Source organism: Pithys albifrons, chromosome 4, assembly GCF_047495875.1.
Source record: "Pithys albifrons albifrons isolate INPA30051 chromosome 4, PitAlb_v1, whole genome shotgun sequence".
Lineage (NCBI taxonomy): Eukaryota > Metazoa > Chordata > Aves > Passeriformes > Thamnophilidae > Pithys > Pithys albifrons.
In genome coordinates, this window is record NC_092461.1 from 48,943,158 (window position 1) to 48,970,264 (window position 27,107).

Genomic DNA, 27,107 nt, shown 5'->3' on the forward strand with positions numbered 1-27,107 from the left:
AGCTTTTGAGACAATATTAGTATAGATAAAGTAGAGAGCAGTTCTTTAATGAAAGCTTTCAGGCGCACAAAGTACATAGGCAGATACTCAGTATAGCGTTCTCACAAATTTATAACAGTACGTAATTATCATGTCTAACGGGTACATCCAACCCCAAAACCATTTTGCCCTTGGTAGCATCCTCAGAACTGCCCGACTGGAGCCCCTCCAAGGGTTCTGGGCCTTCTATCTTGTTTTGACTGTAATGTATTTTATTATTCTGGTCCAGGCATATGTGTCCCAAACAAGATGTCCTTGCTGAAATCTCTTTCCTTGAAAAGACCATTAAACAGAATTTCAAGAATGTGGCACAAGCTGTCAGAAACTGTTAGCTGCTGCCTCAAATGTGAGAAACTATATAGATAAATAAAAATCTATAAATATATATAAAATATTAAAATCTACAAATATATAAAAATCTTAAGATGTCGCCCACAGCCACTCTTGATGCACTCCTACTGATAAAATTTTGTTACAGAAACTTTTCTTATACCCTAAGAGAACTTGGTAAAACAGAAACTTACCTACCTTAAAAGTAGGCAAACATTTTTAAATACCTGCATTAACAATTCTTATTGTTAATTATTAACAGTTATTCTTAATGGAGGAATTATTAAGTACATTTTCAGTGAAAATTCATATAAAATTCACAATAGGCACATTTTCTCATTATTATTGCAAGACATTTCCTCAAAATGGGGCAATATATGCCATGTGCCAACACTAACCAGCAAATGCAAGACGTTATCTATGTTATTTTTGGAACAAGATGGGATTTTTTTGAGTGATCATAGCTCCAAGCTATCAGACGGAAACTTGGCATCAACCTCTATAAGTAAGCAGAGTGGGCAGTAAATGATACTATAAAAGCAGTACTTAAGAGAAGAACAGCAAGCATTTCTAACCTGCAGAATGACAACACACTTGTAAACCTGCAGCAGGAGATTCTGAAAACAAGGACCTGTGATCTGCCACTTAAAGTCCACTGCCTAATGTGGTTGGGTTAACAATGATATTTGCCATTTGGTTAACTGAGATCAATGAGGTACAAAGCAAGCCTGTAGGCAATGTATAACTCTTCCCTAGAAAATGGGGGGGGGGGAGGGGAGAAGAAAAAAAGTAAACACAAATCAAATAACTGGGATATAAATGCACAGTAACAGTAAGTAGCAACATGGTCTTTAAGCAAGCTGTTGGTGAGAAACCCAAGCCAGGTGTGCAGAAACTATAAATGCTGTCAAGGAGATAACTGTAAACAATAATATTTAAAACCACAGCTGCTACAATAGAAGTGTGTATATGGTAGATTAAACAGATATGTTCAATAATATTTTTATAAACTTACTTACCTGTACCATTGCTCCATCTGGCCTGACAGGGATAATTTTATGAAGACTCTGAAGCCTGGGGGGAAAAAAAGGTAAACACTTTTCCTATGTCTTGAGAAATCTATTTGTGGAAATTTCATTCAGGGAGAAGGGAACTGTTATGTCTTTTTTACCTCAATTACTTTCTGTTGTAATTTTTGACAAACATAATTGTCTCTTAAAATCATTCCACAGAAGTTACATTTTACAATCCAAATATATGTCAAAGATGACTGTGGATCAGCTCTCCAAGTAGGCTTGTATTCAGCTTTGAATATCTGAATGACTTGAGTTTGTTGATGAATACTCTTATGCACAGCCTAAATATAGATTGACTTGAGTGCACTGGTGTGCACAGAGGCATTTGAGTTAAAACTGCTTAGGATTGAGAAAGCTTACCTAGGAGTTAGCAAGAGGTGACAGGGGGTAGGGTTGCCCTTAGATATAATCTTTTGCCAACTGCATGAAGTGGTTGCTCTTTTAAATTTGGAGAGTGAAAATAAGAACATATGAGAGGGAATATGGTTTAAAAGTCCTGTTGATGAAAGTAACTCTACCCAGGGCTAGAAGGGTTCCACAGGATTTATATGACCCCAGGCATTTCTGCAGTGATGGGGAGTCCCCAGCAAGGGAATCCACGCCTGCTGTGCAGAAGCCTCAGCCAAAAAGCCCATTGCAAGCTGCTGTCAGGAGCCATCCAAAGATTCCCTCCTGTGGAATCCCTCTCATTTGTTAGTCAAGACTGCCATTCCATGTTCTCTCACAGCGATGAATGTTTCCAAAATGAACACGGTGAAAGGATTTTAGCTTTTCATTCTAATGCAGTGGCTCTTGACATCTCAGCAATTCTGAGAGAAATACAGATTTTATTTGAATTCTGATTATTCACCCATTCTATATTTATATATTTGATTTGTAGCCAAATTTTCTCCAATGGTCTCTGCAGAGCTATGTGTTCTTCTTTGGTATGTGGATGACACATACAGCAGAGATTGGTAGAGATGGTACAGATTTCTCTCATTATTTGCTATCCTCTGAGGCTGTGTTCCTCAGATATTATACAAACAAAAGCTGACAAACTGATGTTGCTGAAGACCAGGGGCATGTTATCATCAGTTTTAACATAATCATAATTTTACTCACAGTTTTATTAATATGTCAATGGGATTTTTTTTTTATTCTGATGATAAAGGTACTAAAATAAAGGTTCTATGCAATTTGCAGGACTAAAGCCCTAAAAATGGAAAGCTATAATTTCTGAAGCTGGAAAATATCTGTAGATGAAAAGGTGTCCTAGGCACAGTGGCCGGGACCAGCTTATTACTGTGTGAGTGTAACCCAAACTGCATATTCTATGCCCTCTGTGTCATGACTGATGAACTGTTCATGATGGATCATTTGCAGCAGCTGCCCAGGGCACACGTAACCCCTCAGGCTACAAGCTGGGTGTTAAAGAACCCAGTGAGTCATGGGAATGTTTCTGTCTTCACACCAGTCACTCAGCTGTGGTAACTTCCCTCTGGGGAGGCATTAGCACCTTCACATCTTGCCTGAGGAGTCATGTCTGCTAATTGTCCATTAGGGCTGGCACAATAAGGAGTTGCAACAACCCTAGACCATCAAAGATTGCAACAATACCCCAGGACTCACAGAGTTAAATCACCCATTGTGAAACTCCCCACCCTGGGGGAGGTACTGGGCATTCCCACCTGAACCTGAACATATATAATCTTCAAGTTCTCCAAGTTCTCCAAGTTCTCTTGGAACTTGGAGTACGAGTCGTTGGATCCAGAAGAGGACCAGAACCTCGGCAGGACTGTGACTGCCACTCTTGACCAGACTGTGACCGTCATTTGCACCAACAGGTTTTCCTTTCCTTATACTTTATACTCATGGGGACCACGTGGGTCTCAGCACAGGGGCTGACAGACACCATTCTGTTTGTGACCCAAGGTGCTGTGTTATACATCTGTGTTTTGTGAGTTAAAACCAATTTTTTCTCTGTATAATTGTATTTATTGTAATCTTTTTTGTAAATTGCAACTCTGATTTGCAGTCTTTCTTGAGTTGTGTTCATTTCTCCTGGTGGTTTGCCTTTAAACCATCAGAGTAGGAAAGAATAGTATTGCTATACATATATCCCAACATCATGTTGCACAGTATTCACATATCTTAAAAATAAGTACAATTAGGTAAGATCATGATGTTCTGTGTAACATGGGTAAATTGCAATATAAGACCCCATCCTGCAGCCTCCATTGGTTTGGATGACAGGAGAATGAGAAAATATTTTACTGTTTAGCCAAAGTTATTCAAAGGAAGTGGAGAGAAATACAAACTTTTATTACTTAATTATTTATTTTTATTTTTCCTGGCAGTGGATTTTTTAAAGTATTTTAATACAAGATACCTATCAAAAGACATTGCACTTTAGTTTTCTTGATGTTGCTTGGGAGAAAAAAGCCTTAAGATTGAAATTTAAGTCTTTGGAAAAAGGTCTTTGCAAATTGTAACAAAATTTTTTCTTCAGGTAAGCTTCCTGAAGGAGACAGAATGTTTCTTCCCAAGCTGCCTCTGTTTTAAACACTGCATCCCTGACTTTCAGCTTCAGTTCAAGGACTTGAGGCAGAAAATAAATTTGAATTTTACAAAATTTTTAAAATTCCTAAATTACTGCAATTGACACTGAAGTCTCCATTTATATGTATTTATGCATATGAGCATTTAATTATTCTATACAACATGGGCAGCCTGTTTAGGACAGGTGCAGACTTAAAACATCATGCCTGAAAAGCTTTGGGGCAGGCTGTACTCTGACAGGCTTGAAATCCACGTCCAAAGCCTTGTTCCAAATCAATCTGAGAGAAGTTATGAGCAGCATTTGTGATCCCAATTGCACACTCCACACGGACAGCACAGATCACTGTCTCCCCCATTCCAAACAGGACAGAGAGTCCTCAAGTACCCTACTGAGCTGAGCCAAGATATTTGGTAGAGCACCTGATTTGTAGAAGGGGTTACTGGGAAGCTTGGTGTTCTCATGAGTCTGTGTTTCAGAGACCCTGATTTAGAGTTCTGCTGTAGAGATTAAGCTTATGGTGGCTTCTAGTGGGACTCTAGCCCCAGGCTTGCACTGCTCAGAAGAGGCTGGGAAGGCTGCAGCCCTGTGCAGTCAGCAGTGCCTGGGAACACACTCATCCCTGTAGCTGCACAGCAGTTCCATCCACACACAGTTATGAATCTGTCCAGTGGAAGAAATGCCCGAGTCCAGGGTCTCTCTGCAGAGTGGTTGGATGATTTGGGAGCTGTGGGAGAAGCGATGAATGAGATCTGGGCACACCAGCAATAACAGATGCCACTTCACTGGAGTTAAATGCCTGAATCCCACTGTGAATCTTCACTGAATTAAAATTCAATTTAGGTAATTTCAGTATCATAGAGTAGTATTTAAATGAGTTATATGTCTGTATATTCCGAAAAATGGAATATCTAATACATCAGTAATAGCAGTAATGGATAGGCAACTTAAATTTTATGGCACATTATGAGGATATGAGTGACAATAAAGTACCAGCTGTTATAATTTGTCATCCAGTTCTAGAAGCACTCCTTTAACTTAGCAGGATATTCCTTGTGCCTTTGTAGATTGCACCTTAGCCTTGCTGGCTAAAGAAGCGATAAGACAGACTACCACCACAGTGTTTTTTACAGGAAAAGCAAAATCCCTGTCTCAATACTGTAAATCTGTACTAGACATTTTTCCTTTAAAATTATTTTTTAAGCAATTTGAATAATTTACAGTATTATCATAAATTCTTGATTTCCTGTCATTCAAATCCTTTGATTATAATCCTGGCCAAATATTTTCATCATCACAGCATTATATTAGAAGAGGTTTTTGGGGCATGTTTTGATAAGAAACTGGTTGACATAAGATTATAAATGCGCCTTATAATGTCATCATCTCCCTTCTATGTTCTTGCCTGCTTTTGCTGCCCTTCATTACCTCTCCTTTTGCCCATCACAAGAAGTCTGTGGCCATACAGTGGACTCATGTGGCTGGAAAACATTCTTTTCATCCCCTCTGTTATTTTTCAGTTGAATCAATTCTTTAACCTAATCTACTCAGTAGCTGTAAATGTGCCAGTGTTTGAAGGAGAGAGCTGGTGGGAGAGTGAGAGGCTCAGGAGGTACTAGAGCAGTGAACTGGACAGCTGATCCATGTACTGATCTTGTCATCACATAAATAAAATTATGTATATGTTTATGGTTTATATGATATATGTTTCTTTTGCCAACTACAAAAATAACATCTGCTAAATACAAAACTCATAACTCATGTAAAATTTGTCTTTGCTTAAAATTTCTGATAGAGGGCAATGTTAGAACAGTTTATATTCTGCCCTGGTTTCTCAGTCTGTAAAGGATGGTATGTCTGGCGCTTCACAGACGTGCAGCAAAGCTAATACTGCACTCGAGGTTCCTGAGAGCTGAAGCCTCATTTTGTCACACATACCTCCAAGGCAACCACATGGACTATGTGACACATATCACTGCCTGTTTATTTTTACTTTGCCACAAGGGCAGTGCTTTACATGCTGGTAAATTTAGATCTTTGAATATATTCCCCATTTCTTTACCAAAGGGAAGTGATCTCACAGAAGACACCAGAGTTTATTGCAGCACTTGCTCCTTATTTATGAGGATAAGTGATCACTCAGCAGTGGCATTTTGGATATTTTATCTTGGAGTCTATTCTACAAGTGTATTTCAAAGTTCAGACAAAGAGCACATTTTATTCTCTCTGACACCTGGAATGCAGAAACACAATAAACATTTTTCAGTTAATTCCATCACCATCCTTCACATCCTTTTGCTCTTTGTTTATTCTGCAGCTAAAAATATTCAGATCTCTCTTTTTAGCAGGCTCTTCTGGACTTGGACTTAAATAATGTACCAGATTCTTCCATGTCAAATTCCTTTGAGTCACATTTATTCTACTTGGGTGCATTGGTAATGAGATCAACTGTGTTTCAATTAAACAATGAAGATAGACATGAACTTGCACTGAGTTCCCTGGATTTGGAAAATACAATCTGAAATACAACCTTCTTAAGATAAGGCACACACTGAGAACAAGAGAGAGAGCTGGAGGACCTTTTGACACTCGTTACATGAATTGGAGGCAGTGGTAAGATAAGGAGGCACCTTTTCTTGCCTAAAGCACAACTAGGATGGCAAACAACCAAATTTGGTAGATGCAATTTCAAGTTTCATGTGAGGTAATGCCTAACACATTGTAGGTGAGAAAGGAGATATAAAAGTGTGAATAATAATAAACAGTAACAACAGCAACAATATCTCTTTAATATTATTTTCATTCATAAATCTCAAATATATGTCATTCATACATCTTTGTTTTATGGATGAGGAGAATGGAGCACTGGGAAAGGATCTGACTTGCTCCCATTAAAGCAGTGTTTGAGCAAAAATTGAACCCAGGCTTCCAGCCCCTAGCCCAGGGTGAGAATGGCCCCTCTGTGGCAATTGCTGCCTTCTCCACACTCTTTTCTCATCAACAGCAGAAATCTAGATTTGTATTCGAAATGCCCCCCTAACAGTAGGACTGCTGGTTCTTATCATGCAAAGTCTGGCTGAAAGGATGCACTTCCCAGTAAAGAACATGAGCACAGGAAAGCTTCAAAAAGGACAAAAAATGGACAATTTGGCTTGAGACCATTCTATTTGAAACCAGCTGTCTAAATGCTGTATTTTACCTGTGTTTCAGGTGAAAATGTGTTCAGGAAGGGCATAATTGCCTATGGGAAATAAATAGCCCTGTCTTCAGCCATGATGCAGGGGAAGGACATCTAGTTGGACAGTAATCCTATGGAAAGCCTTGATCCTTTACATTATATTTATGAGGGGGAAAAGGGACATTTTGGCATGCAGTACTTCTGGCAATGGGGAGCATGCCTTGCTCACAGAGGCGCTTGGTGGATCACTTCCCTTCCTCTGCAACTGAATGAGATCCCTATACTATCTGCAGCAACTGCTTTGTTTTATAACTATTATTCGGAAAGTAACTACTTTCTCCTTTCTTTAATGTTGTTTTACATGTTTTACTTCTGCTTTGAGCAATTTAATTGCTCTTGACTTCTTCACTCTCATCTGCTTTTTTTTCTTTTCAGTGTGTTTTTTTCCTATTTGCAGGTTCTTCCTCACATGTTGCACGCCAATCTGCTCCTCTACTCCATGAGGCCTTCAGGGCAATGCTGTCCTCTTGTTGCTGTGATATGGTAGCCCTGATCTGGAGATCACTTGAGTTTCTATCACCCCTCCTCTTAAATAACAATTCCTGGGAGCTTTTGGCCCCAAGGCTCCCAGGTTTCCAGGGTGCTATGAGCAAGAGTTTAGCTTATCCTGATATGATCTTCTAGTTGCATCACTGTTTTTGGAGGAGTTACCTGTTAGTACCTGGAATTGTATTTGTCCAGTACTTGGTAGGAGCTACTGTGTGCTATGGTCATGAGGAGAGAGTGCATTGGGAAAGCCTGGATGTGCCTATAGCTCATGCCTGATGAGATGCCACAGTTGTGTGTCACAGAGGCCAAACCTGCACTGAAACCCCCAGCATAAACTGGGCAGGGCAGCCTCACTGTGAGACCTGCTCGAAACCACAGCAGTGTCAGGAGGTACCGCAGGGGCTAGGATTGGTGTCTGGAGCACACAGGACATATCAGCTTGCTTTGCCAGTTTGTTCCTGATGAAAGCTATGAAATAAGTTAAAAAAAACACCTTTATGATTGCATTTTAGAGATATTTGCTGTTTTCTTTATGTCACTAACCATCCCCACTTAAGTATTTCTACACAGCCTGTGATTTTTTTCCTTTAAGGAACATGCAGGTCCCTCTACTGCAGCATTTGGGCAGAAACCGATGTAACATCACAGGCTCTTGCAATTCCTTAGGAAGGGTTGCAACACTGTGTCTGACTCATTGCTTTTGCAGAGAGCCTTTTTGCCTTGGTGGCTTGCACATCCCATCAGTCCTAATGCCAGGCTGCCACCCTGATGGATTAATCCAGAGTTTGTGATCTGATAAGAGGTGGTGTTTGTAGGGAAACTGGAGTATTGGAGTGAGATCTAATACTTGATATGTCCTTTGCTGTGCTGGAGATGTGCACAGACTGCTGGTTATTTCTGTTAGTGTGATTATATTTTAAATTTGACTTCATGTTCAAAGTAGGCTATTTTTACACTTACATACCTAGATTTCTTAGGAGTGCACCTTTGTGGAAAGGAAGTGTGCAGGGCTAGTTATGATTTACAATTAACATATATCTATAAGGCCATAACACACCTGTAATCTAAGGCATGTATCTGTTTTTCAAGGGCAGTGAACAAACATTTGTGGGAACCTCCACCTCCTACTCAGTCACTAGGTAGTTTCTTCTCTAGATTTGACATTTTTGAGATTTTAATTTTCAAGTTAATAATGAATTTATATAAGAAGTGAAATACACAAATGGATGAGAAACTCCTTAAAAGGAATGCCACTGTCACAAAGGACGAAATCACACCATTTTATTAATGTGACATTCATGGGTATGTCACACCAGCTGTTTTGCTGGATTAGCCACATAGCTCACATAGTCCTTTACCCTTTTTTCTGATCATATTCAGCAGAGGAAGGGGCAAGAAATGTCCTAATCTTTATTAATTGAGGATTGGGGTAAACCCTGACTGCTTTCAAAATTTCGAAGTGTTGCAACTCTGAACACTTGTGTTAGTGTCCATGCCCTTGCTCACTCCTACAGACTTTTAGCCATTGGTAACATTGGCCAGCTGGGAGTCCACAGCTGAACTATCCATCATGAGAAACAACCTAACTCTACATTACTTTTGAATGGGTCCAATTTTAATCTCTTCAACTGTCCATTTCTCCTTCCATCAGGAGAAAGAATGGAAATCCGTACTACACATTTTCTGTATTAACATTTTCTGATGCATTTCTGTTACTCATGTTTCCGTGTTTAAGCAGACTTTTCTATCTTCAAGCTTATCCACCCTGGAAATAAACTGTTGTCAAGCAAGTGAGTATGAAATTGAAGGTCAATAGCATTTTGCACAAGCTTTTATTGTGGCCACCCCTGTTCTGCACTCGGAGGGTTTCTTAAACTGTGTTCCAGATTACTCCTACTGCACACTGGGAGCATGTTGTAAAAGTGCCAGCGTACTCCCCACAGCTCAGATCCTTTCCCACTTTACCTCAACAAGCAAGGCCGATGTGCTGAGAGCAGTGCAATTGCACAGCAATACCATGTGCGTAGGAGAACAGTGTCCCCTGGCAAGCTCCTCTGCAACCCTTGCACAAGCAGCTTCCCAGGGGGGTGTTGATAACCTCCCCCAAAGCCTCCGTTAACCACCTCTGACTCTATAGTTCCTGAAATTGGGTGAAATACTGTCATTGTGTGCATAGGCATGGCTTGGCACAGTGCAAAATGAAGGGCAGAGGGGGTTATATATAGGTTACTTGGCTGCAATTTCACAAATACTGGGTAATATGAAAGATTAGAATTAAAGCAATAAAAAAGGAGGAGCTAGGACAGAAGTGTCCCTCGATTTTTCATGCTAGTATTTGCTGTGGAGCCATAAACCCTTTGTCATTCTTGTTCAAGGAGGATTTTATCACATGGGTGGGTTTGTAAGGAAGCTAGGTGTAATTCTGTGCTGGTTTAAAGGTTAACCGGCAGGAGAAATTAACCCTACACAAAAGAGACTATAAGTCAGGGTTACAATTTAATGCAAATGTTACAGTAAATGCAATGATACAAAAAGGAATTGGTTTTAACCCACAAAACCCAGAAGTATGACCCAGCACCCTGGGGCACAAACAGTATGGTGTTTGTTAGCCCCTGTGGTGAGTGCCACATGGTTCCTCTGAGTCCAAAGTAAAAGGAAGGGGAAAACCCGTTGGTGCAGATGACGGTCACAGTCTGGTCGAGAGTGGTGGTCACAGTCCTGTCGAGGTTCTGGTCCTCCTCTGGATCCGACAAATGGTACCAGAGGTGTCCAAACCCTAAGATTATATACCCTCAGGTCCAAGTGGGAGCACCCAGTACCTCCCCCAGGGCAGGAAGTTCCACAATGGGTGATTTAACTCTGTGAGTCATGGGGTATTTTTGGAATCAGTGATGGCCCCTTAGCAGACACACCCCCTCAGGCTGGGTGTGAAGGTGCTGATGACTTCCTGGAGGGGAGCTATCAGAGTTCCTATCTCATAGGCTTCTTTAACACCCAGCTTGTAGCCTGAGGGGTCAGGTGTGCCCTGGGCAGCTGCTGCAAAGGGTCCACTGTTAACAGTTCACGAGAAATTATGTAGAGGGTGGAGAATACACAGCTTTACTCACAGCCACACAGTGATAAACTGGTCCCAGCTGCTGAACTAGGACAAATTTGTTAGCTTTTAGAGCTACAGTATGTCCCAGGTGGGACTCTGCAGAGCTGTCAGTTTTATTTGTTCGTTGTTTTTTTTTAATTTACAGATTATCTGAACATTTGAGCTACAAGAACAATGCAGAAATCATTTATTCTGTAAGGACTTTTCCCTTAAAGGCAAGCTCACAGCATATAAGGTCTCCCAGGCTCTGTGGAGGCCTGGCAGGAGTTTCTGAGTGACAGCCAAAAATATGTTCTTGCAGCAGTGTTTCCAAATTGATGGCACTACAACAGAGGCAGCTCCACTAGAGACGAAGCAAGCAAACCCACGCTTTGGCAGGATGGGGAGTTCTGCCTGCCTAGACGTAAGGGTAGCTGTCATCTTTGCAGTTTTATTTGTCTTTGCCTAAGGCAGTGAGAAGAATTATGTTCATATGGTAAATAAAAATAGTCCTAGTAAAAATATCCTGGGTCTTTATCCTCTCACTTTTATCTTACCCAAAAGTTATCTGTATCACTTTGGAAAGCTGATACTCTCTGAACACGGCACGAGCCCTATATAGTGTTGGGTGCTGCAACTAATTACTGGGTAGTTACAAGTGCTGAAAAGAGGGTAGAAGAAGACAAACCCCATGAACTTTCCACTATTTCAGTCTTGCTTTAGCTGCCATGGGTTTAGCACTCCTTTCAGCTGGGGCCAAGAAAAGGTTTCAAATGACTTGTGCAAATGGACTAAAATTTCAGGGTAGCACATGCCTGGGAGGACATTCTCTTCTACCTAGCTAATTCCCAAAATACAATCAGCTGGCATCGGCTGAGCTGAGGGAGCCTCTCATATGTACAGTGTTTTATCCTGCTGGTTGACCTAATTGTTGGTGCAGGGATTCACACACAATGCCAAGCCTGTTAAATGACTGCAGATTTCTTCGCACAAACAAGCAAACAAGAAATTTTTAAAAAGCTTCAGCCATGCTGATAAGCTTGTAGGGGCACTTAGAGCTTGTTTGTTTGGTTTGCGATTCAGTTTGGCCTTTCTTTGAACCTAGCTAAGATGGAAAGCTGTAGTAAGCCTCAGTGCAGCACATGAGGCCAGAGGAGGCCAGAGATGGCTGCAGCTCCCTGGCCATTTGGGACCTGCAAAGCCTATACAGCATCAGTCCTGCTCTGCATGTCACATTCCCCAATGCCCTGGAAGTGTTTGCTCTGTCATGCTGGTGTCTCAAAGATAAAAGGAACGACTGAAACTATCTGTGCTATAATACCCCCATGCAAAGGAGTCACAAGGTTTCTGCAAGATGAGCAGTGTCAGTGACATTTCCATGCCTGCCTACCCATGATTACCACCATATCACTGAACATTAAAGAGACTTTGAGGAACATTGGAGGGACCTGAATTTCAGAAGAAAGGTGCGTAGCAGTTTGTGTACAGTTGCTCTGTAAGGACTACATTGTCCTTAAAGGATCAGCAATGAATTTATAACTGCTGGTCTAAATCCTCACTCCTAAAAGCACACAAATACAGAAATGAAACTATAGTTAGTACTAGCCACATGTGTTTTAGGACTACATTTAGATGTCACATAAGTATTTTGGGTTAGCATTTAGAAATAATTTCAGTAATACTCTGAAAATTCTTTTCAGTAATAAAACTTTGTTTTCAACACCAGGCATGATCCATGAAGCATAGGAGATTGTGGTAATTTATGGTGATGCTGGAGAAGTGAGGCTTGCTCCTGGAGGAAGCCCTTGATAGCAGCCTATAACATGGATATGTAGGAACTGGTTTTATATTCTATTTTGAAAGATTATTTGTGAACATTTTAAGAGCTGAAGACAGGATTTATGATGGACAGTGAGAAGATGGTTCTTTGTTCAGCAGTCTTAGTGCCCAAAGAGCCAGGCACTTTACTGGGTCATTTGTTGCTCTGACATTTTTCAGAATATTTTCCTCAGGTTGTTTTCTCATTTTTAATATATCAGGGCAGGGGGAAGTGACCTCATAATTTTGTTTTATTAAAAAGAAAAACCACAAATTTTCCTTCTCAGTTTGGCTATATCTATGAAGTTAGTGCCTTGTATGCCCTGCAGAATTGGGTAGAAGACTACTATACGTGGATAACATTCAGGGCTGTGATGCTCTAGATGTATAACTATGATAAGCCAGAGGCAAATTAAGCTGATCTGCACACAAAATATTCTCTTAATGAAGAGGCAGATGAAGGAAAGCAGATCTTGCTGTTACAGCTACATTTTTAGGACCCTAAAGAAGATCACAGGCTCTTTCGGCAACACTTTTTATGAGACGTGAGTGGTCTAGAAACCATTCTTCCTGTAAAAGATGTTAGCATGGATGAAACTGTGGAAGTAATCTCCTTGTCAGCAGCAGTACAAAGGACCCCCACAGAATTGCTTTTCATTTGACATATTACACTGCATAAACATTAATGTGCCGCAGGTGCTAGAGCCAAACCTTTTGGACAAGATCCAGTGACCAAATGTGTTACCATGGTAGTGTGTCTACTAACTTCTAAGCACTCTTCTACTTGAGCAGCTTCACCGTGCTGGCTCATGTTCAGAGCCTGAGGCTTCAGCTCAGTCCCACACACTACTTTTCCTGCACAACTAATTATTTTCCTCTCATACCTTTGCAACACAATTGCACAACCATAGCAAAGGTTTGCGCTCTCCATGCCAGTGCTGTCAACAAATGGTCTTTTTGCATGGCTTTTGGGCTGAATGCTCTGAGATCTCTGCTGGAGCAAATCCCCAGGGATGTGGTCATGGCCCCAAACCTGTCAGTGGTCAAGACTTTGTATAAGGCTTTTAGATATATGATTTACCTTTAGGCTGCTCTGTACGAAGTCAGGAGTTGTATTTAACGATCTTCTAGGGTCCCTCCCAGCTCAGGATATTGTGTGATTGTGTTTCTAGTGTTTTCTACTTTTCTCACTTCCTTCTATGTGATTACAAGAATATTAGTGCAACAGTTTGGTAAAAACTCTAAGATCACTGGCTGCAAGATATAAGAATAGAAGAGGACAGCCTTTTTTTCTTAGCTTTTGATTATACACAAAATACCAAATAATGTTGCTCATTTACCATGCAATAGAAGTATCATCTCTTGGAGAAGGACAAAGGAGAAAGCTAATATGCAAACTCAAGCTGTCCTCCAGCACGTGTTACAATGGCTGGTTGGATTTTTGTGATCTGCTTACCCTGCAACTGTCACTGTATCCTACCATGGAAGTCTCTACTTAACTGAAAGTGTTAGGAACTGATCAATTGCCTGCTACAGCCTGGATGTGAACCATTTGCAGGGTGACCCCAAATTACCAGCAGAAGCAGCTGGCCAAGGGCTTGTGGTAGGAAGAGGTGTCTCTCCATCTGTAAAGGAAATCCTAAGGCATGAATCAATCAAACCAGATCTATTACACTATCTTATGCAATGTATTTTGAAGGGCATTTATTCTAATATGTTGTGAACATGGAAATCTCTTTTTCTCTCCCCCCTCCTAGAGGATGTGTATTAAAATATATATAAAAATTGTGGCAGCTTGTATTTTTTCTTTGTGGAGTTCATTCCTAATGCAGAGTATTCTCTTCAGTACAAGAGCTCACTAGAGGGGACATAATTCTATGCCTCCAGTGCCAAACCAGGCACCATTTGTTTCATGGGAGGAGGCAATTGCAAGGTTTAGGTTTCCTCCTAACAGGTCAGTAGACACATTACAAAATACCTCCACTTATACTGCCCATATTTCCATAGTCTAAATAGCCCCAGAGTATGTAGGCTGAACGAATCTGTGCCTAATGGTGGAAGAGAATTTCCTTTGTCTCACTTTTTTCAATGCATAAGAAAAGTCCAATCGTGGTAAAATGCTTATTGCTTTAAATTACATTTTAAGCACAATTGACATTCCAGACTCAAATCTGGAAGAAATTCAAGGAAGGATTTCTGTCCTGGGATTCTTTGAATTAATTATTTGTACATCATTGTAACCATAAAGTCCTTAGTATTGGTCTTGCATATGTATGAAATTGTGATTACTGTATTGTGAGCCAAAGCAATGAACCAAAAGGAGTTATTTCTTCAGGATCTATTTGAAACCTGATGGCTTGGAAGAGATGAAGCTGAAAAATAAGATAAATGTATCTGCAACTAACACTATGCATCTGAAGTATACCTTGACCTTGGACTTCCGTTATATCTGGAGTTGTTAAAATAAGTGTTAAGGGATATGTGACTTTCTGGGCCAAATCTTATCTTAATAATGCTGATAGAAAAATGAATGTATCTGAAGGCTCTGTAAAATCATTCTGCTGAATTTGGACAGCTGGGATCACCTAAGCTTCAGTAAGAATTTTTTGGAAAATGCTTCTCTCTCTTTAGGAGCACAAGTATTCCCATTAAAACAATTTGCAGACTTTTCTGTTTGTTATTTTTCTTGCAATAAGCAGTAACTTTCACCTAACTGAATGAACAGATCTGTGTTTGCAGAGGTCTGGAGAGCTTATACCCCATGTTTAGGACTTAACCTAAATCATTGCAAAAGAGAAATTTAAATGTTTCTAGTGCCATCAATTCAAACTGTAATTTCAGATTTAACTGTAATTTCTTTCCCAGCCTCCCAAAACACAACATAGTTCTCTGAAACTTGGTGTGCTTCTTTACAAAGAGTCCACCTGGTTATAAGGTGATATGAATGACTACTAATGCATTCTCTGCCACATATTTTATCTTCCGAAATACTGCATATAATTTGGTTGATTTTGCAATTATTGCAGGGGATACTAAATATCGTGGGGGTATGTATTATTATTTAAATCATGTTGTTTTTAATAGTGTTCCAACATATCTAATTGCAAGCACATTCTTGGCACGGAGCCTCTGTAGTTCATAGCTTCTACTCTCTCAACTTAGTTGATTCAGTTGATGCTGTGACTGCTATTACAGTGATACTTTCAGAACATCACTCAAGCACATTAATGTAGCTTTAATTACTCATACAGTTACTCTACCGATATATAAGCTCCCCTGTACCAACCAGATAATTTTTTGTGGACATTTATGTTTACATGTTCACTCACAGACCAAAATCACTTACCCTTTAATACAGTTTGTTGCTTTATCTCTCTGTACCATGCTCCATACAGTCCTCTCAAAATTTATTCCTCTCAGGTTTAGAAGCCATCCTTTCCATCGTCTTATTATGAAAACCTGAACTTCTTATCTGGGTTTGGGGTTGACTTTTTCCTTTTTACTTTCCTCTGCAACTTTGGAATATCAGGACTGTGATCTGCCTGCAAACCCTGAGCAGTTAAGTACAACTTTGGGCAGCTTTTCCATGAAAGAGCATGATTTTGGGTTGCTTGTTATGACAGCCTTGCAGTACAGTTGTTAACTGGCATGGATAGATATATAACTTTGTACTTTCATTGGAATCACACTCACTAATTCTCTGCTTAGTGAGTTCTGGAGTACTAGAGGTTTAACATGCCATTTGTATTCTCTGTGGTTATTTTGAAAATATCACCTCAATCATTGTAACATGAGGAGAACAGTTACCTCCCAAATTTGCCTCAAGTTTTCCTCCTGTTGGGCATGCAAACTATGAGAAAACTTCATTTTTGGATTGAGCCAAAAGCACTTGCACATAGAGCTGAACAGTAGTGAAAACTAATTACACTGTCCTCAGCTTCCCGGCAGTGAAAGAAAAGAGGAGTTATCAGAGGAGGATGAGCCAAGAGAATGACCTGGTTTTCCAATGTTGAGCACAGAGAGAGACATAAGCTGTGGCTGATGAGGAATGCTAATGGTATCGTGCAGCTGGCACCCCACGCCAGAGCAAGCAGCCGCAGTGACAGCCTGGTGCTGCCATCAGAGGAAATCAGTGTCCTTCTTGCGGGAAGCAGAGCCGCGTGCTTTCTCATCAGTGCCCCGGGGGATTTCACTGTAGCACTTTATTATTACCTTTATTTCGTGCTTCGCTCATGGAGTTATTAGGCACACCATGTGAATGCGTGATTTAAGTCTCCCTTATGGGTCTCTGGCAAATGGTAATGGTATGTGGGCCATGTGGCATGATGGTGTCACTGCCCCACAGAAGCTCATTGAGGTGTGGTAGGTTGAGACAGTGTGCCCTATGGACAGCAGCAGTAACCATGCCTGCCTCCCATGATTTGTGCCTTGTTTTTTGCCCTGCTGAAATCGTATCTCAGCTTATCCCAACCCCATCTCTCTCCTCTGCAGCCCCAGTTTCCTCCACATTCCCTAACACCCCTTGCCCACAGCAGCCTGCCAAGGGCTGGCTGGGGAGGAGACAGTGCATGCTAAGGCTGGTCCCAGCCATTGCTGTTTGGCTAAACAGAGCAGGTGATCACTGAGCTCCTGCTGACACTGCTCTCAGTGCAAGCAGCCACCCTGCTGCAGAAAAAAATTATGAGCAGAATGTGAGCTTTACCCAGTGCTCTCCTCACAAAAGACAAATCTATTTGCTAAATAAATCCTTTTAACTTGGAAGAAAAAGCAGAAGACAAGACCTACTGCAGGTGGGTCATTCTAACTTGACTCCCTAGAAAAAGATGAGTGCTGCCCTGGAGAAATGCAGAGACTTTGGAGTGCTAAAATCACAGAACTGTGTTCGACCGGAGCTGAGTGGAAGGTATAACAAGTGTGATGGATTGACTTTGCTGCAAGGATAGACTGCTGCTATTGGTATCTGCAGTCTTCCCTCACCCAGAAAAATAAGAAGCTTTCTGCCATTTTCTGGTATTTCTGCTGGAAACCCAAAGTTTAGAAGTCATGTATCATCTGTCAAAAATCTTTATGAATCTTGCTGTGATAAACACAGAGATGATGAATATGGACTATGGAGGTTTTGGGGGGAGAAGCAGAGCTCGCTGTTTCAGGTAGTCTTAGCCCAGTCATGCAGAGGTTGTTGAGGACTCTTTTCTCTAGACAGAGAACCTCAAGGGAATGTTATCCCAGTCAAAAGGTTGGCAAGGAACAGGATGTCACCTGGATGATGGGAATAGTCTTCTGATCAGAATTTAGAAACCAGACAGTTTACAGTGAAAATAACAAGGCAGAGCCTTCAAGTAAAGGGTACCAAACACAGCAGTGTCTTAGCTGTGGTCCTGCAAGTGGAATTTCCCATGTTGAATCTATCTCTATTGTAGCTGCTTTTACTCAAGATGAACAGATTTATGGTGATATTGTATAGACAGCAAAGTAAGAAGGATGATTTGAATGTCTTGTGCATTTCTTCTTCTCCTCAGGAAAAATGCTAAGATACTCTTGCCCTTCCATTTCTAAACAGTCCTTGGCAGAAGGGACAATCCACGGCTGTTAATTTTTATGATTTCACTGAGAATAATATGATAATTGTGGTGTTTTTAAGTGTTCGTCATGAAAAACTGGCATGTTTTCTGAGTTTGCCTTTATCCACAGTGATCATGTCTTTCTATAATTTTCAGGTGGATTGAGCTGTTCAGAAAAATCCCCTGCACAACAAGGAGCAAGAGAACATGGAGCTCAGAAAATGGGGGAAGGGACTAGGATGAGAAAAAAATCCTGAGGAATTCAATAAATGAAAGGAAGATGAAACAGTGGGGAAATTGAAGAAGAATGCAAGATTTAGAGATGTGCCTGGTGGGGTTGTAGCCAAGAGCAGGTGGAAGTGAAGGGAGGAAGGACTAGGAGAGAAAGGGAGGTCTGGGAGTGGGCAGAGAAGTGTGCGAGGGGTGACTGGGGCAGACCACACTGATGTAGGCCTGACCTGTTGTTATTAAGGTAATCACAGAAAGGAGAATTATTTGCCCACTTCTGTAACCCTTCATGTTATGAAAGAATTTTCTCTAATAACAACCAGAATTTGCAGTGCCTGCATTATTTTGAAACCTGGAATAAAAGAAATCAAGGTGGTACAGACCTGCCTTTTGATGATAGGAAAAAATCTGAATACAGGTGAAAAATTAGGAAATTACTTTTTTCTTCTCAGTGACTGAACTTGGTTCATTAATTTTTCAATTACCATGGTAAGCTCCTAATAAATTTCTGGAGGTAAAAAAAAATAATTTTCTTGTTAACAATTAGAAGATGCATTATGTTAAGAATGCCATAAGAATATTTAAATGTTGACATTTTCCTTAACATTAAATATTCATTAAGTGACTGTAAATCACTAAAAGGCAGCATGATTGATTTTTTTTATTCATGCAATTATGAGATATACATACAATATTCTTACAGTGTAAGATTTCTTTGTGAAAATTATGACTTGGGCATTGGCAAGGATTTATTAGATGAAATTCATTCATGGGATGACTTTTTTCTAGACTTTAGTATCTCAATTTGAATCTTATCAGTTTTCCACGGTTTAAGATATATTAGACTTGTTCAATGAAGGAATATAACCATTAGTTTTGGATAATAAATGGTCTGTTGTAAGAAATAATTTAGCATATCATCAAAGCAAATAGCAGAACTAATTGCATTCCATTTATCATTGGCCATGTCAAATCTGGTGTGGTATTTAAAAGCAAACTTTGTCTGAGAATTAAATGGAAGTCATTGACATTGATTATACTCATGATTGTGTTTACGTGTGGTAAAACCTCAGAAACGCACTCCATAGATATTATTAGAATCATTCATTTAAACTCTGCTGCTATTACAGAAAATAGTAAACATGCCTCTTTCTCACAGTAAACCCAAGCCCAAAGCCCTGCTCCATGACCAGTAACATACTGAGCTGTTCTGAGTAAAGGACCATTGGGGAGGTGGTGAACTTAAGTACACGCTGCTTTAGGCTTTTTTTCTCATGATGGATGACACTGGGGCATCCAACTCTCCCTCCAGCTCCAGAGGCGTCTGAGCTGATGTGGGCATCCAACTTAACCTTGGGACTGCAGCAGCTTCCCAGGTGGGTTCCTAACCCACTTAGCAGCAGTGGAGAAGAAGGGAAAAAATTCTAAATTATGCAAGAAAATTGTGTGTGACAAGAAAGTTGTTTGGGGCTTTTTTGTTTGTTTGTTTTAATATCAAGATGGAACAGCAATTATCTGCCCCTTTGGAAAACTGTCTGTAATTAAAAACCCCTCAAATTCCAGTCTAGGAACACCAGGCAAAGTTAATGGCCTAAGTTTGGTTTAGATGGTGTTTTTTATGAGTAGATGCTGGATAAGTAGGCAGGGAGTGGCCACTGCAGTATGTTTACTGGTACCAGTAATAGCTCCTCAAATAGGACCATCTCCCTGCTCCTTGCAGTGCTTGAGTTTCTGGAGGCTGAGCAGTTTATTGTCCACCAGCCTGGGAGCAAACAACAGGGGCACAGATATGGCAGAACACCAAGGCAGGGAGAGGGCCGAGATCCCTGAGCACTGCCCAGGGCTGAAGGCTCAGCTTTGCTCAGGAGCTCTTTATCCCTTGGCCCTCCTGCTCTGTAGCCACCCTGTGGGGCTCTGGCTGCAGCCCCCACCGTTCTGGGGGCTTCCTGGCTGTGTATGACCTCACTGTCCTGCACAATGTCTTTCTTGGGGTTTTGCCCTGGGGTTTGGAGATGTTAAAGCAAGGTGAGATCTTCTAGCTTAGCGCTTTGTCTTCTGATTTGAGTGAGTACACTGGGCCATTTGCTCTTGCTGCTGAAATGGGGCATGACAAAGTGGCTCAGGTGCTAAACAGAAGACATTGCCCCAGCCTTGCCTGATGCTCACTTCAAGTTCAGCTTTCACTTGCATTTCGATCTGGTCAGATTTGGAAGGTACTGACTGTTTTGACCAGCTGCAAGGAAATGGAATGCAATAAAAATAACCCAGCCCTGTTTGCTTTGCTCTGCTAACTTTCCTATTGCCTCTGCAAATCTGGCTGGAAATAGTAAAGACAGGAGATAGAAGTGATACAGTATTAACTGTAGCTACTGTTTCACTCCAACAATGTTACATCTGATCCAGGACATAGCCCAAATTCTTGCGAATAAGAATGTCTCAAGTCCGAAGCAAGATCTGAGTTCTCAAAGGCAGCAGAACTAAAAAGAGATTTCCTTCCTCATTTTTGAGGAACACAAAAGCCTGAGCCTAGATAAAGAAATTGTAAGTTACGTATCTTAGTGTTAAGGCCCAACCCTTAGGCGAAAAGAGTGGCAGGTACATAAACACAGTTTCCTCGAGGTGGAGATCAAACTTGGTTGAGTACAACTAGGGACACAAAAGCATGTTGACCAACAACCTATTTAAACGCCCCAAATACCAGCAGGATCACTACTACAGTGGTCTGGCAACCAAATGCACAGGTCCAGAGCCTGTTTCTTTCTGTATGGATGTTGCAGATCCTTCTGTATGCTCTTAACTGTGTTATAGGGGTAGTTATTTTATGCTGGTCACTACTGCCAGCATATGTCTGTGGGTTTTCTGCTTTTTATAGGCAAGAAAGAAATACTCTTTAAAAAGTATCTCAACTTTTAAGTGAAAAACGCAAGCATTACAGAAAATTCAAACGTACAGGGAAGTGAATAGTGTCACATGCTGGTCATCTTCCTCCTGCTAACACTAGCAACTCTATTCATGCAAGCAAAGTAAACAGGATTTACAAGATTTATATTAAATGGGTACATTTTTATTTTCAAATGCATTATAATTTGCTTTTAAAGCAGTGAAGGAGTTTGCTAGGGTTTTGTCTGTCTAGGAGTCCTGTCCCTTTCTCCCTGGTGGGAAAGGCCTCTGCATTGACTTCTGGTTCTCTCAACAACAAAATGGGTGAGGCAACACTGTCAATGAGAGAGAAAATGCCGACACATTTGAAGGCATCTCTGATGGTGCTGGAGCACAGTCTCAAGAGACCACTTCCCTTCTCACTGCTCTTGGATGACAAGGAGATCTTCGCCACCTCTCAGAGCTGGGAGAGTGAGGAAAGACACTGACAAGTGGAAAGTGCTTCTCCAGGGGTTAGATGGGAATCTTTCTTTTGAAGAGGAGTGTGAGTCTTCACTCTTGACAAAATGCCCTACCAGTCATGGGAAGCTCAGCAAAACTGGAAGCTTGTGGGAAATGCTGTGTCTAGAAATCATAAGAAATCATGTGCATGTTCAGAAAATTGGAAGGTGACCGACAAGTACAGCTAGGAAGCCAAGCAGCCTGAAAACACTTAATCATTGCTTAAAGCTAGGACCAGATTTGGGAAAGACTATTCACACAAGAATGACAGTGCTGAGAATAAACATCTGGGAACAAAAACTTCTTGGAAATGCAACCAACAGCAACAGAGAGATTATTCATTCCCAAAGGGTTAATAAAAAAGAATCTCCCCATTCAGTAATCATCAGTCACAGCACATGATATGCATATTTTTAACATCCTTGCAGGGTATGCAGACCACTTTATCCTGCTTTAGTGTTTGGACTGTTGTGTTTTAAAGTTGATTCATTGCTGCTGACTGGTTCACTCTTCTGGGAACCACTGCCTCCTGTTTATGCACAGAGAAGAACCCCATGCCTCTTCTCTGATCCAGAGATACTTGTAATGAGAAATGATAAATTCCACAGAGATGTAAACTTTGGTCTCCAGCTGACCCTTCAGGTACTAGTGATGATCCATGGCACCTGGATAACAGGAACTAGAATGAGTGTGATTAATACCCAGCTCAATATCTATCATGTAAAGAGTCTGAGTAATTTCTAACCTGAGCTGGACTTGGACTCATTTCCTGATAGTAAAAAGTCCATATCCTGTTGTAGGTACTTGAAACATTTGAGTTTTCTTTACCAGTTAATATGGAGTAGGCATGGAGGTAGATAGACTCTGAAGTAATGCTCATATCTGAATATTCTCTTCAATAGTACTTATTTAGTAGCTTGGATATTATGCTGGCTTTGGCTGGAATAAAGTTCATTTTCTTCACAATGGCTAGTATGGGGCTGTGTTTTGAAACTGTGCTGAATACAGGGTTGATAATACAGTGATGCTTTTGTTGTTGCTGATCAGGGCTTGCACAGAGCCAAGGCCTTTTCTGCTTTTTGTACTGTTACACTGGTGAAGAAGATGGGGGTGGATGGGAGGCTGAGAGGAGACACAGTCAGGACAGATGACTCAAACTGACCAGAGGTATATTCCATACCATATGACATCATGGTCAGTATATAAAGTGGAGGGAAGAAAGAGGAACAGGGGGACATCTGGAGTGGTGGCATTTATCTTCCCAAATAACAGTTACATGTGATGGGTCCCTGCTCTCCTGGAGACAGCTGAACATCTGCCTGCCCATGGGAAGCAATGAATTAATTCCTTGTTTTGATTTGCTTGTATATGTGACTTTTGATTTCCCTATTAAATTGTCTTTATCACAATCCACAAGTTTTCTAGTTTTTACGCTTCTGATTCTCTCTCCAGTCCCACTGGTGGGGAGTGAGTGAGTGGCTGCATGGGGCTTGGTGCCTGGCTGGGGTTAAACCACAACAGACATTAATTTCTTTTCAGCTCTTTTCTTATAGTTTCTACCAATCCCATCTGGATTTTTTGGAGGTGAAATCATTCTAGCATTGGACTGAAATGAGCTTCTGATATATTACAGGATACTCCTAAGCCAAGACTGACTTTTCTCTTGCTCTTTCCTCCTTTGACTTTAAAAAACAACCCCAATTTAATTTTACTTACTTGTGATGTCTTTATGTAGTACTTTGAGCTGATGCTTCCATTAACTTTGTGTAAACAACTTGGCCTGAGTCTGAGATCTATTCTGTAATTATTGTCCATAGAAATTACACTTTTCTGAAATGAAATTAATCCGCACTAGAAAGTTGGAACCTTATTTCTACCCTAGTTGTTTTGATCCAGCAAATCAGGTGGTAAATATGGGTGAGAGGTGACTGGTCTGTAAGAGTTAAGGCAGCAATGTCTTCCCTTCCACCATCTCTGAGCTTTTAATAATTATGAATCATCTTCTAGCTGGTTATCAGCATTTCTGCCAAGTGGACTAAACAGTGATAGCTCCCAAGTACATAGTGATGAAAAAGGTCTGAAGATCAGAGTATCAACTGGTACTACTTCTGCAAGATCGTATTTATACAGGTTATTTTATTAAAAGAGGAACTACTGGAGTTCTAACATTTCTATGACATTGTGCGCATGAGGGATCCAGAGCTGTCACAGCCTTCACTTCCTTTTCTTGTCCCTCTGCCCTTTGCACTGACGTTCCTGCCCTGAACTGCTCAGACAAAAATGTGGTTTGGATTCATTCTTTCCTCCCACCCCAACAGCTGAGTTCTCCAGCTGGGTAGCTATACATTTTTAACTATACCAAGTGTTAACTACACGAAGTGCCACTAAATGTAAAAGGAGCCAGAATAGGGACCATATTATCATGTTCCAGCATTCAGAAATTGAAGCAGCCTTTTCCCTGCATCAGAAGGTTGATCATTATTTGTGTTTGTTTTCTGTCATGTGAGGTTTTCAGTAGCTAGGAACATTTTATTCTCAATGGAAGATGAAATTCTTGTGTAATCACATAATTCCTGCACCTGAAGCTTTAAGAAAAAACACTGACCACTGCAGGAGTTGGCAGCAGGAGGGGAAGGGGAAGGGGAGATGAAGGAGGAAATAACCTCATCCTGTCACTGCAGGAAAGGAATCTGACTCTGCTGCTGATGCCTGGTGATAGAGGGTGCATCCAAGAGAGAGAGGAAATGGGAGAACCAGAGGAGAAAAAAAGGTAGCCCTTAGGAAGACATAAAGAGAAGGAAATACTTGGGATTAGCAGGGAAGGTCATGGAGCTGGACATCTGGAGCTCCTGACCACTGAGTTGCCTCGCTAGTGAGTATTTTTTGCACTCCAAAAGATGAAGTGGGAAAGGGTGTCTTTCCTGCTTCAGTTTATCTGCGTCATAGGGATAACACCTGATTTTGGCTACATCCAACTGTGAACCATGCTGAAAAAAAATTGTGGAGGCAAAACAAGTCCAAAAGGTGGTAAAAGTGCCTCACAGTTGAAAGTAAGGGGAACTCAGAGCTGGAGATGCATTTTGCACTCTGCTGCCTTTCTATCTTTAGGGCAGAAAATGGGAATTGCTACTCTAGTAATCTACAAAACGTGGGTATGGAGCCATACAAGGCTAGAAATCCAAGTATTAAAACAGAGAAATGAGGTAGAAGGAAATTTTATGTTCACTTTTTTACATTTTGCCTCTCGAGATGAAGCAGAACTGCTGTTTTGAGTAGCACTATACTAAATATATATACATTGCACAGTGGCATCAGTTTTCTAGTTCTGCATTAATATCACCTGTAGTAGCGGAAACACTGTCTAATGCATTCATCTATCTTTTTTCCCCATTTATATAAAGTAACCACACAGTTCAGTCTTATACTCTCCCAAAACTTGTGCCACTCTTTCTTTTGTTTTTTCCAGTAGATTTGAGAGGATGAAGTTTATGTTTCTATTTTCAAGTGTTGCTTCCTCCATGAGCAGGAAATCCTCCCTCTCTCCATACATTTTTAAAATACTTGACAGTGCCCTCAATTACTGGCATATCAAACTGAAGTTCTTTTTCCTGTCCTACGTGACTATCCTCTCCTCTTAAATAGTCCATCTGTTTTCTAATTCCCAGTAAGAATATTAAAAACATCCCCTATCTACCAAAACAAAAACTCTTCTGGGAAGATGAACGTAAACAAGGTGGTATCCACTGATGTGCCAGTTGGATCACTCATTTATCATTGGGATATCTTCAGATATTACTATCAGGAGCTACCTAAGAACACAGGTAATACATAGTAATACCTCCAAACTAATCAAGTCTTTGTCCCAGTTTATATCCCTTCCAAAGATATGTTTTAAAACCTACCTTCCCAAAGAATATACCTTTCTGTTTTTTTCCTGTGTGTATATCGCTATAACCTTTGTCCTCCCCTCTATTCCTTCCTCCTTTTTTTGCCTGTTAATGATTCACATTTAATGTGCCATGACCAGGCTCTGCCTAAATTTCTCTTCCTATCTTTCTACAGCTTTTTCTGGTTTGGGTTTATTTTGGGGGATGTTTTTTGGGGGGTGGGGTTGGGGGGGGGTGGGGGTCATTGTTTGATTGATTGTTTGTTGGGGTTGTGTGTGTTGTTTGTTTGTTGTTTTGTCTTTTAATATAATCTGAATTCTCCTCCACTTGTATTCTGAAATAGGAGCTCAAAAAACAGGTAAGTCACCAATGAAGGGTGTGATACCAAATGTGCCCAAATGTGTAAACCACTCCATTTTTGTCCTCAACACTGGGTTTCTTGAAAACATATGCAAGAGGTCTTCTGACTTACTAATCAATGTGTCTGCTTTTACTGACTTCATCCATAACCTACTAGTGCTGTAATCAGGAAAGAAGAGACACTGTAATGAGACTGCATATATTTGCCAGTTCACTTACTCCTCATGTCAAATTATTTGTGAAAGAGAAGGTGCTAACAGATTAAAAGAGTGAACAAACTCCATCCCTTCTGCAGTGATACCTCAGTCCCATTTTTTTCTGAAGAGATGACAGATGTGTATCAATTCACTGCTGTTCTAAATTCTCTCTGCTATAAAACTAAACAAACCCAAATTTGCTTTGGAAAAAATAAATATCCAAACTGTACTAACATACCATTTAAAAAGAAAATAAGTGTTCCCCAAGAGGAAGAAGTACTTTCCAGAAAAAGTATATATTTTGGTGGGTCTCAGTGAACTGCATAACTGCATATTTTAGTGTCTGGAAAGAATTTTGACTACTGGAAGGAGCTTTTTAAAAAGCAGCCCTGTGTGATTTGGTAAAATTGACAAAACAGAGTCAGGCTGGCAGATCAGGGTTCATCCTCAGCTCCACCATGGAATAGTTTTTTGACCTTTAACTGAGGCATCTCACCTCTGAATGACTCTTTTCCACTTGCAGCTGAGCAGCTCTTCCTCACAAGGATGTTAAGAAAGGACTAAAGGCTTTGGTATGTGTTGAAGATGTCCCAGAGTCCCAGAGAATTTTATGGGTCAGCTAAATCCTTCCATTCATGTATTTACTTACAGGACTCTTGAAGGCTTGAAATTGCTGGAAAACTGAGGTTGCCAGCTATGATTAGTCTGCTCTGGTGTCTGTTATGAGCAGCTTTTCAATGTCCAGGGGATCAGGGCGAGCCGTCACGCTGTTGTCAACTCGGTTGAAAGGCTTCTGGCTGGCCATTAAGCCCTGGGTTCTTTTCCCACCTGCTCAAAACTGTAGGGACACACGATGGGTCTTGGATTTGTGGACACCATGACAGAAGC

The 27,107-nt window shown here is 40.8% G+C and overlaps 1 protein-coding gene across 2 annotated transcripts in view; it reads left to right on the forward strand.

Annotated features, from left to right (window-relative positions):
- Window positions 1-3,211: 3,211 nt before the first annotated feature.
- The window catches only part of AZIN1 (antizyme inhibitor 1), a 49,669-nt gene continuing 25,773 nt past the window's right edge, over window positions 3,212-27,107 (forward strand). Inside the window, exon 1 of one of the 2 annotated variants that reach the window (XM_071554052.1) lies at window positions 3,212-3,271. The gene's annotated coding sequence lies outside the window, so the exon portion shown is untranslated. Of the gene's footprint in view, window positions 3,272-25,573; window positions 25,597-27,107 lie in introns of those variants that run through there. The other variant, XM_071554053.1, reaches the window with a different exon arrangement.